Genomic DNA, 12276 nt, shown 5'->3' with positions numbered 1-12276 from the left:
GTAGCCAAGAATTTTAAAAGACGGGGGAAAGAGAGAGAGAAAGAGAGAGAGAGAGAGAGAGAGAGAGAGAGAGAGAGAGAGAGAGAGAGAGGTTTATTGCTTATCTTCCTCACAGCTTTACCCATTTCACAAACTACATTTTGGCATATTTACTAATATATTATGAAAAAGAATGATAATTATTCTCTGCCATCCTCAGCTTGCCCAGACAACAGCAATAATGACAGTTGGTGGCCTGTTTCGGGTCTTTTTCTCTATTAAGCAAAGGCTTTTTCAGTTGTGACTAGACCCAAGTTACCACATGAGCACCACACCTGGGTCCCTATGCTCTGGCTTCGAAAACTCATGGATGTTCAGCATCTCTGGCACACTTTTGCCTACTATTGAAATCACACTACAGGGATAGAAGGAATGATTAGTTGTGTGTTGGCTTATTTCATTGCGTTTTCAGGCCCCAAAGTAGCAGTGAACTCACACCTATCACTCCCTCTTCCCTCCACCATCTTGGGTTTGAGATGGTTTTAGTAAAGTTCATTGTGGCTGATGCTACACAGAGTTCTACAGCCTAGCACTTGATGCTACCAGTACTTGCTGCATAAATGCCCATTTTTCAACTTTAGTGGGCTTCAAAGTGAAATGCTAAAATCAGGTAATGCAAAGGAAACTGTGACCACAGCAAAAGACAGAAACTAAACTATGACTAAAATTAAACCTTCATACTAGTCATGAATTTTTAACATGAGCATTTATAGAGATTGACTCCTGGTGATGAGACAGTATTTTTCTTCATTGGTTATTTATGATGCTTTGGGCATGGAAACATGAGCTAAACAGAAAGGCCAGAGAAAGGAAGGAAGTGAGCTACTGAGAGCCTTGTCCTCCTGTACATGAAAAGAAGAAAACAGTCTTCCTCTCTCCAACTTGTACTGAGATAAACACACTTAAAAGGAAAAAGTTACCATTGTTCTTGGAATCTTTTGCCCTTCCCAATCTGGACTCTCCAGTGTGTGAGGTCTGGCTGAGCTCTGCTTTCTCTTGAAACTCCACTGTCTTTTGTTTAGTTAAATTTTGCATTGAATTATTTGGGAATTCATTGAATTACATGTGGAAAAGTTCTTTTCAATAAATTTGCAAAAACTAATCAGTTAATTAATTAATTTTAATATTGTATTTATTATTTTATGTATATGAGTGGATTGTCTATACGTAAGTGCACCCATGTTGTCAGAAGAGAGCATTGGATCCACTAGAACTGGAGTTAGGATGGTTGTTAGTTACTATGTGGGTGCTGGGAATTGAACCCGGGTTCTCTGCAAGAGCAGTCAGTGCTCTTAACGGCTGAGCCATCTCTCTAACCTCTAATTAATTAATTTTTATGTGTATGAGTGTTTTGCCTGCATGTATGTGAGTGTACCATGTGTATGTAACGCCCTCAGGGGTCAGAATAGGGCATCAGATTCCCTGGAAATGGAGTTCCAGATGGTTGTTAGCCATCATGTGAGTGCTAGGAACCAGACCTAGTCCTCTGCAAGATCAGCCAGTGCTCTTGATCATTGAGCCATCTCTCCGTCCCCAAAAAACTATTTAATGCTTTCAGCCAAGTAAAAACAGTGAGGGGAGGAGACATATTAGCATAAAATAAACAGTAATATACAATTGATATAATAGAAAAATTAATATTTATAAATATAAATTTATAAATGAATTGTGCTTCTTTATTGATTATTGCTATTACTGGTTAATTTATTGAATTAATAAAAATTTATATTAACCAAAAAATTGAATAGATATTAACATGAAATTTGATGTGAGAAGTAGGAAAAGAAACAGGATTGAGAATCCCAGAAATGATACTAGTCCCAAATGTGCACAGTCCTTTGGTGCTAACACACACCTCTCCAGCTTGGAACTACAGAAGAATCTTTATTTCAGAACATAAGTGTGAGCTTCTATGGGGAAACATCACAAATCTACAGTTGACATGGCCTAGGCATAATTTCCTGCCAACAACTTTCCCCTTGCAAGAGTGAGAGCTGAGCCAGTGCATTGAGTTTCAGGAGAGAAGCATTATTTATTTGCTTGTATAGCACTCAAATTAAGGCCTGTGTCCTAAGACAGTCCTCCAAGCCAAGTGGATGACTGGTAAATCTGTCATCTTCAGAGAAGCCGATACGCTCAGCTCCAGGTATTCACTGCCTTTGGTGCTTACAATCTTTCCACACTCTCTTCAGTGATGACCTCTGAGCCTTGGGAGAAGGGGGTATGATACAGATGTCCTGTAGAGGCCTGAGCACTCAGCAGTCTCTTATTCTCTACACGTTGACCAGTTGTGGGGTTTCTGGGTTAATCATCATCTACTGCAAAAAAAAGATTCTTTGATAAGGGTTGCAAGATGCACTAATTCATGTGTAGAATGACAAATCCTTAGGAGCTGGTTTAATACTACAACCATTTAGCAGAACTACTCTATAATCATAATTAAATTTGACACTGACCACCTTTGGCTCAACACATCAGCATGAATAAGTGGTTTCTTTTGGAGAAGGGATTTGTTTTTTATTTTTTTTTTTTTTTTTTTTTTGTTTATTTAAGATAGGGTTTCCCTATAGCTTCAGCTGTCCTAAAACGTGATATGTAGACCGGGCTGGCCTCAATTTAACAGAGATCCGCTTGCCTTTGTCTCCTGAGTGCTAGGATTGAAGATGTGGGCCACCAGCCCCACCCCTAATAAGTGGTTCTATAAAATAAAGTTGAAATTGTTTCTTGTTTTGATTTATGCCACATGAGGGTCTCCGTATCTACTTAAAATTATACACATTTTCATGTACTTCAATAAAAGTCTCCTTGTTAAAAAAAAAAAAAAGCCAATGGTTGTTCTGTACATGGGGCTAACAAATTTTGTTCTAAAGTCCAAGCCCTGCCACCTATTTTTTTTCACAACCTATTAGCTACAAATGCTTTTAGCCTTTTATCACCAAAAAAAAAAAAAAAAAAAAAAAAAAAACCCAAAGAGGGCTGAGGGTGTAGCTCAGTTGGTATAACGCTCACCTAGCATTCATGAGGCCCTTGGTTTGTTCTTCAGTGCCATATAAATGCAACGTGCCTGTAATCCCAGCAATTGGGAGATAAAAGCAAGAGGCTCAGAAGTTCAAGGTCATCCTCAGCTATCTAGTGAATTTGAGACCTGCCTGGACTGCATGAAATCTTCTCTCAAATAAACAAAACTCAAAAGAAAAATGTTTTACGGCATGTGAAAATCAAGGATTAATCAAAGCAGAGTTACATTTGTTCCTTTCACTATTGCCAGTGGGCCATGGCTGTGATGCTACAACACAGTTGAGTTGTTGAAACATATATAGTATTGCTTATAAAGTCCAAAATATTTATATTACTAGTATATTGCTATGTATGGAAACATTTGTGTTTATACCTGGCTCTTTACAGAAAATATTTGTTCATGCTTGTTCTAGATTAAAAGGCAAAAGATAGAGACTATCCAATGCTGTACATTATTTGCTTGGATTTGTGTGTGTGTGTGTGTGTGTGTGTGTGTAAGATCTGCTGTGTCATAGCCTTGCTTCATAGCCCAGGCTGGCTTCGAAATCACCATCTTTCTACCTCAGCCTCCCTAGCATTATAAGCATATATCCTCATTAGCTTTCAACACAGCCCAGAGTCATCTAAAGGAGTCTCCATTGGGGGATTTCCCAAATCAGATTGGCCTGGGGCTCTGTCTCTGAGGAATTATCTTGATTAATTGATTAATGATTGGTGTGGGAGAGCCCAGCCCATCATGGGTGGTGCTATCCCTGGGCAGGTAGTCTGGTGCTGTTTAAAAAAGCTAGCTCACCCTGAGGGACCAGAAAGCAAGCCAGTAAGCAGCACTCCTCCATGGTTTCTGATGGAAATCCTGTCCTGACTTCCCCCAGTGATGCATTGTGACATGAAAGTGTAAGCCACATAAACCCTTTCCTCCCCAAGTTGTTTTTGGTCATGATGTTTACCGTAGCATCAGAAAGCAGACTAGAATAGTGTTCAAACCCACTATGCATACCAGTGAGTGATTTTTTTCCTTGCAAATTCTGTATCAAACTCAGACTTAATCACCATTAGGCACTCTATGGATGAGCTTCATCCCCAGCCTATGCATGACCCTTGTTGAACCCAGATGTAGGGGGAGGGGAGGCTCCAGGGAACATTTAGGGAAATACGAATATGTTCTGTGTAATTAAACAATCACTTTATAGCAATGCAAAATTCCTGTGTAATATAGAATTGTGGCTATGAGGAGCAGGTCTTCGCATTTGGAAACTATATTCTGATGTCTTTGATAGAGGGCAATGCAGTGCCCTTGGAGGACAAAAGAAGGTGTCAGGTCCCCTGGAACTGGAGTTACAGTTGTTAGCCACAATGTAGGTGCTAAGATTCAAACCTGGGTCTCTGCAAGAACAGTCAGTGCTCTTAACCGCTGAGCCATCTCTTCAGCCCTCACAACTTTCTTATAAGCAGTTCGAGGAATGAACACAAAATCACACAAATTTATCAATAATGGGTGAAGGTAAGTGAACAGCACAAGGTATAATTTTTCTCCTACTGTTCTTTTAGCATTTCTATAGGACTGAAAGTTTTTCAAAAGAAGAAGTTGGAGGAAAACAAATACAACCTAAAAACAATAATAATTTCAAAGAACTAACTGAGGCTGTAATGATGGACCAGTAGCGCATATTGAGGGTCAGTCAGCCTGTGGTTTGTAGAGAAACCTTCTTGGCAGTAACACTTCAGAGCTTGCTGTCTCTCAGCCCACATCTCTCATCTTTGTGGCTTTTCAAAATTCTCCTTTCTATTTTTCCTGAGCTGGTTCCAGATTGTGAGGGGTTTACCAAAGATTTACTTGTTATTTGATCTCCATATTTAAAGCAAATATGATAGTCAGTGTTTAGCCTGTCTTTCAAGAAGTATTTTTTAAAATACCTCCCATATAAATATTTTTTTCTAGTGGGGCATAGAAATTCATCATTAACTGTCACTTAACATTTTTTAATTATTTTTATTTTATGTGTATGAGTATATTGCCTGCATGTATGTAAGTGAACCTATGTCATGCAGTGCCCAGTGAGGTCAGATGAGGGCATCAAATCCCATTCCCTGGAACTGGAGTTATGGATGCTGTTAGCCACCATGTGGATGCTGGGAATTGAACCCAGGCCCCCTGCAAGAGCAGCCAGTGCTCTTAACCACTGAGCCATCTCTCCAGCCCCAACATTTTAAAATTTAATTCCAGGGTTGGGGAGATAGCTTAGTTGGTAACATGCTTGCTGCACAAGCATGAGGATCTGGGTTTGATCCCAGCATCCACCTAAAAAACAGGGTATGCAGGCATCGGTCAATGAGCTCAGATTGGGAGTACAGAGACAAATGAATCCCTGGGTCTCACTGGCCAGGCAGCATAGCCTAATCAGTGAGCCCCAGGTCCCAGTGAGTGACCCTGTCTCAAAGGACAAGGTACATAGTTTCTGAAGCATGACACCCAAGGTTGACTCCTGGCCTCCACACATGTGTATACACACTCCTCCCCACACACGTACACACACACGTACACATGTGCACACAGAAAAGAATTCCTTGAGAATGTATTGTCTCTATGCAGAATAAGCTTTTAGCACACCAGCAATTGGTAAAGTACCATGCATTATACACTATTTTCTACCTCTATTTCTTTTATGTATTTTTGTCTGTGGGCATAGATTTGAGGTTTAGGCACCAGCTGGGGCACAAGTTGTTTCACAAGCTGTCTGTGGATCAGCAAGGGCATTAAATTTGGTTCAAAAGCACTATGGGCAACCCAGGAAGAAACACTGGCTGTACGGAATGCAGTGCTGTCATCGTGGCTCTTCAGAACCAGACCTTGCCTCCCTGTCAGGTCGGCTTAGTGTAGTATAACATCTGTGTCATCACATTCATTTTGTCTGATTGTCAAGCAGAGATTTTGCAGGTTGTAGCTTCTCAAGGAAATGAAGATGGCATTTGTTTTATTAATAGAGTCGATGGTCTCTTCAAAGCAAAAATGCAGATTAGAAACAAATTATTCTTTACCCACTGGCTGTGATTTAAAACAACTCCCCAACTGTCACAGAAAGGAACTAAACTTAATTCTATGTAAAATGCATGAACCCGTTTCTAAAAATAAAATTGGAAGCACTTTAGTTGTAACAAGCTTCATTCCAGGAAAGTGAGTTATGTGAGTGTCTTATATTGTTTTATGGAACTTGGAGATTAAAATGATTTTTGGTAGACATTGTGTCGGCTTCCTACTTGAATCAATCCAGCACAACCTGAATAGAATTATAGGGGGAAAAAAATGAATGGCCATTACTGGCAGTAAAATAGCCAGATGTTGCCAATAACTTTTTAAACACATATACATGTTCTTTACACTCCCTTCAAATCTTTTACTGGCTGTGTCCACACGGACTGCAAGTTCTGAACAACAGTACCTCTCAAACCTGACTCCTAACACTCTGACTGCTTGATGGAAAGATCCACTCCAGAATTTAAAAGAAGGAGACAGTGTTAAGCAATGGCCCTCATTTTCCTGACACCCATTCAGGCCCAGCAGTGGATAGCATTAGCTTCTTTCTCCAAAGATGTTAAACTCAGAGAAATCAAAGTTTGGTGAGCCCTGCAAGGTCTTTGGCAAAAAGAAGTCTGAAAGTTAAACAATGAAAGTAAAACATAACAGGAATGTTTTATATCTTTCTTTCTTGGTAATTTCTTTTTATTTTCTAGTCATTGTATCATTTATGCTGAAAGTTAAGACCGGGGGCTCATTGCCTCTGTGAAGGGGAAACAAAAAGGATCCAGGAAGAACAAAAGAATCCAATGCAAAGCTTAAAAGCCTAAAGTGAGCAATGAGTTCTTATACCTATGATGGGGTGGGGGGTGTGGAGAACACCAAATGTTCAAAAGATTAGAGGGCAGCACCTAGAGAGAGCTGAGAGACTTCTTGGAGGTAGGGCAAGTTAATGATGTGGTTCCTGTGAGAGGGCTTTACACACTGTTCCCTCTCTGGTCCAAAACACTAGGAAAGCAGAGGTCCTGGAAACTCCTGAGTGAGATGTGAGAAGCTCACAGGAGGGAACTTCCGGTCTGGAATGCTGAGAGGAAATGACCTTCCAAGGTGCTTCATAGCAACAGCAGTGACCCACACAAAATAAGACAGGGCAGGTGCCTGGAGACAGGATGTGCAATGTCACCTCATACCCAGGGAACCCCAAAGGGCTAAGGGTTTGAACAAGCACAGAAAGAACTAAAGGGCAGGCTTGCAGAAGAAAGCAAGAGTCCACACAGTGTGACTTTAGGGGAAGGGACACCCAGGATTAGGGCAAGGTGGAAAATACCGCTGAGAAACTCAGCAGGAAACATGTCTACGGTTGAGTGACTGCCTGTGGTAAGCCTGCTCAAGGAACAGGCTTCAAATCACAGTGCAGTGGGAGGCAGCGGATAAGTATTTGTTTCTCACCAGAGGTTTCTCACACAATGCCAAGATTATACACAAAATCCTCAGACCCGGGGCTGGAGAGATGGCTCAGTGGTTAAGAGCACGGACTGCTCTTGTAGAGGAGCCGGGTTTGATTCCCAGCACCTACATGGCAGCTACGAACCATCCTTAACTCCAGTTCCAGGGGAATCTGAAGCCTTCTTCTGACCTCCGCGGCATTGTATGACACGGGTGCACTCACATACATGCAAGCAATATATTCATACACATAAAATAAAAATAATAAAATATTTTTAAAAAATCCCCAGACCCCTAATCAGTTCTGCAGAAGTGGGGGAGGCAGGGCAGGAGAGAAAGGAGAGGTGAAACAGAAAATAGCAGTCCTAAAGAGACCGAGTTTACTGAATATAGTGGATCTTTATCAGGGACAATGTTGTCCTCCAGCTGTTCCTGGTTGGCATAGCTACAGAGGATGAGGGCTGCTAGCATCTTATGGATAGAGGCCAAGGATGCTGCCCAGGACACTACTGAACAAAAAAATTATCTAGCCCGCAGTGGGACTAGTGAATAGCACCAAAGCCGAAATACCCTGAGCCAAATGGTTGAATTACTATTATCAGCAAAATCAGAACACCTAAAATATTTTTAAAATAAATTTGTGAATGTCCCAAACAGGAGGCCAACTCTTCTGCTGAAACTGTAAAGGAAGAGAAACCAAAGATGTGAGAGATTTGAAGTAGTTATGGAAATGGGACCAGTCAGTCCGGTAAGGAAGTTTGGTAGGACACACGGGGGGGGGGGGGGGGGTGTATCTAGCACCTGGCTGAGACTCTAGAAATAACGAGAAGCCTGCAGCATCACAGTTCCCCAGCACTTTTCAGCTGCCTGATAAACAGATTAGCAGAAATGGGTTTGGGTATGGACGGTGGGTCTTTAAGCAGGATTTCTATCAGAATCATATGGAGAATATTTTGGAATCACTCTCACACACACACGCATGGATTACACCCCAGAGTGTCTGTCTCCATAAGCCCAATGCTTGTTCTGAACGGGAGTTTTAGAGGAAGTTCCCCAGGGGTGTGCTGCCTCGTTAGGGACCACTCAGCCTATTTAGTTCAACCAGAAGACTGCTGAAGGAGGAGTTGGAATGGTGGGCAGTGAAAACCTAATCCAAAGAAGAAAGGCAAAAATACAGGTTTTCAGATACAGGATTAAATAGATTAATATAGCCAATAGGTTGTAAAGTCAAATAATTCATCCTATATAGAAAGAGTGCTGACCTTGGATAGACCAAATTTAGAGTGTTTACTTTCACATGATACGTTTTTATAAAAAAGGAAAAAAAAAACCCTGTAATTTTCCTATAAAGCTGTTTTCTTCTAAATGATGGTCCAAATAAATGGCAAGCATTTCTTTGATACTAATTTCACACTAACATTTGCAAAGATCGATTGTATCACTTGATGTTACCCACCCACAGTGGTTAAAAGCACTTCCCCCACTGTTCACAGACGTTATCCCACAGCAAGTGAAGAGCAAAGAGATGAGCACACTCTGCATGTTGAAAGATGATGACATGATGGGAAAGGCTGGTCCTGGCTGACAGCTGGGGCTGCTGGGGGCTGCCCTTCATTTTATCCTGAGCCTCCCTTTCCTGTCATCTGAATTATAAGGGAGTGATACTAGAGACAGAAAATAAGTGGGCTGGGTGTGGTGGTACATGCCTTTAATCCTAGCACTAGGGAGGCAGAGGCAGGTGGATCTCTGTGAGATGGAGGCCAGACTGGTCTACATAGCAAGTTCAAAGTCAACTGGGGCTGGGGCTACAGGGAGACCCATTTAAAAATAAACAGAAAAAGAAAACAGAGACAAAAATTATGAGAGAAGTTACACAATTCATGTTTTGCCATTTTCCTATACATTTATCTTTGTACTTCTCCTTACAGTAAATACAATTATTCTTCTAGGATGAAAGAAAAACTTTATTCCCAATTTTGTCATCCCACATACAGATAGCCTCAATTTCCTTCTATAAAATAAGGAAGGTAGAGACTTGACAATGGCAAAGTTATGGCCAGTGGGTCCAATCTGGCCCCAGTACACTTAGAAATGCATACTGTGTATGTACACTCTGCTGTCCAGTCCACCCTGCCACTCTTTCTCCTATACACAGTTACATTAGCAGTGCCTAGCCCCTTAAGACACATTCATGGTCACCCAAAGGCCAGATGATCTCTAGGTTCCTTTCAGGTCTGAGGACAAACAAAACAAATTAATTCCAACAACATAAGCTCAGGCAGATGGTAAATGTGCAGGATAGGTATAAAAGCCCTCGGCCTGAGGTACCAGAGACCCTATCAAATAGAACTAACTGACACTGAGACCTTTATTAAACAATCAGATTCCTTTGACTGATCCCATATGGCTGACGAATTGGCTTCCTTTCACCACTGGCTTAGTGCCTTTTATAATCTTGCTTCCAGGGTGCTCTGTTTTTTCACATGAAACCAAACTGATGTTTCTGCACAGAACACCTGTTCCTTCTGAGGCTGTAACCCAATGATCAATAATCATTATATGCCTTCCTGGAAAACAATTTACATGAGAGAAAATGGAGTCCTCATCACTCTTGTTTGAATGCAGGCCAGCATCTGCAGGGAGGGAATCTGGAGCCCATTTCTCTCAGCCACTTGATTCTGACAGGAGCATGAGCTGCCGGCATCCTAGCCCACCCTGGGGAAGCTTGTTCAGCCCTCATGTCTGCACCCCTACTGCCCAACATCCATTTCCTTTCACAGAAAGTGCGTGACCTTTTCTTTGATCAGAACTCATCTTATCTTAAACTTAGTTTGAACCTTTTTTGCATTAAACTGCATGCTACTCAGGTGTGGTAAAAACAAGTAAATCATCCAGTTTGCTCAAAGAGAAAAGGCTATGACAACTATTTAGTGGCAGAGGACTGGATTAGACGTTCTCTGAAGATTTCTTCATGCTCTGTTGTTGTCTCCTCAATTCATTAAAGGACTGTGTTAAAACTGTAGGTGCCTCATGATATTCATGAATAAAAATTATTGTTGAAAAAGAAATATAATTGGTCTGTGAAATATATTAAGACCCCCCCCCTCCCAATGTAAACAAGGAATCGTTGAAATCTATGCGGGGAGACATCAATTTCTGAACATCAAAGAAGAGGTCAAAGAAACATAGGGCTGGAGGAGTGGCACCCAGAGCTTTGAGAATTACATTCAGGTGATGAACTACACAGCTCTGGAGGCTCCAGGCCCAGGGTACTTGAAATGATAAATGACTGAAAGCTATCTGCAAGAAATCTGCTTGGCAACAGTGATAGGAAAGATGAGTTAGTGACTTAGTAACTGCAGATAGTTCTCTGAGAAGTTATGACACTTTCCAAAAGTTATAAACAAATACACAAAACTTTTGGAAGAGCACACATACTATGCCTGAAATGCCAGGGTGGGGATCTATAAAACCAGAATGGTGGCCGCTTTCTACTCATTTCATTTATTTGAAAATTATCTTTTATTTCTGAAGCAGTTTTGGTTAGCTAGAGTGTGAGTAAAAGCTCTAAGGACAGCTGGATATTGGGATAGTGGGTCAGCACTTCACTACCCAGTCACTACCCAAAAGGGTTGGCCTCTCAACAACATGAAAAAAGACCAGAATGAGAAAGAGGGAGAAGACAACAAAAAGGAAAAGGTAGGAAGGAAGAGGAGAAAGGGAGAGAGGATGAAGGAAAAGAAAGAAAGGGGGAGGAGGAAGACAATGCCAAAATACAGAGAATTTCTCCAAGAAGATGAGTTATGGAATGATCTCAGGGAGGGAGGCTTAAAGCCTGTAGGTTGGATGGATTGGAACAGCAGATTAGGAGAAAAGTGGTGCCTTGCCCAACATCACATAAATAATTACAGAGCCTGGACTTGAGCTTTCCCGCAATCCCATGTGTTTTACTAGAATACTACTCACTCAATACTACTCACTGAGTGTAGTTGTGAAAGGCAGCCCTAGTGGGCATGACCAACCTGTGGCTCAGGGGCTTCATACGTATACCCCAGCATAGCTATCAGTGCAGTCCAAAAATTCCTAAACTTACTTAAAACCTAAGTTTTTAAAACTCAATTGCATGACTCCCAATAGCAAACCTTGTAGAGATCATGTTGTGTTACAATGTCAAAAGGTTTGATACACCTGCCAGTTGCTGCTAAGACACCTTTGCAAAGCAAAGCTTACCACATTTCCTTTTCCCACCCCCTTCCCATCCCACAAAGGATGTAAGAATTGGTAAACTGATAAACCAAATGCATTAGGATGCTACTGTAATAACCTAAGACATGACAAAAGACTCTATTGATATACTTGGCAATGAAGGCAAAGAAGAGGAATCAAACATAAAATATATTTTCATGATATAATTAATAAGTGTAAATAAGAAAATGAATAATGGCGGGTAAAGGGAAAGAAGCGATTGAAGTTGAACTTGTGTCTTCTACTTTGGAGCCTGAGTGCTACCAATGATGAAGCAGAGGATACAGGAAGACAAAAAAGACTAAGGACAGTGAAAATCACAAGCTCAGTTTTGGTGCCTGCAGTCACTGAGTTATGTGTTCAGAACTAAGGATAATTATGGGAGTCATTGCCACATAGAGAGAGGTTAAAATACAGGGAATAGTTTAGAGTAGAAGAGAAAATGATCAATACCTGGAGCTCTGTGAAACAGCAGCTACGAAGGCTTAGAGTAGAAAATGCAGCCAGCAAGAGCA

At 41.2% G+C, this 12276-nt stretch overlaps 1 pseudogene; it reads right to left on the bottom strand.

The window, feature by feature from the left end:
- Nucleotides 1-7987, bottom strand: part of LOC103739257 — a 10263-nt pseudogene extending 2276 nt beyond the window's left edge.
- Between the last annotated feature and the right edge of the window lie 4289 nt (nt 7988-12276).

This window comes from Nannospalax galili, unplaced genomic scaffold, assembly GCF_000622305.1.
Source record: "Nannospalax galili isolate Female #2095 unplaced genomic scaffold, S.galili_v1.0 scaffold336, whole genome shotgun sequence".
Lineage (NCBI taxonomy): Eukaryota > Metazoa > Chordata > Mammalia > Rodentia > Spalacidae > Nannospalax > Nannospalax galili.
The sequence above is the reverse complement of the archived record's forward strand: the minus strand, read 5'-3'. Positions and strand labels throughout refer to the sequence as shown.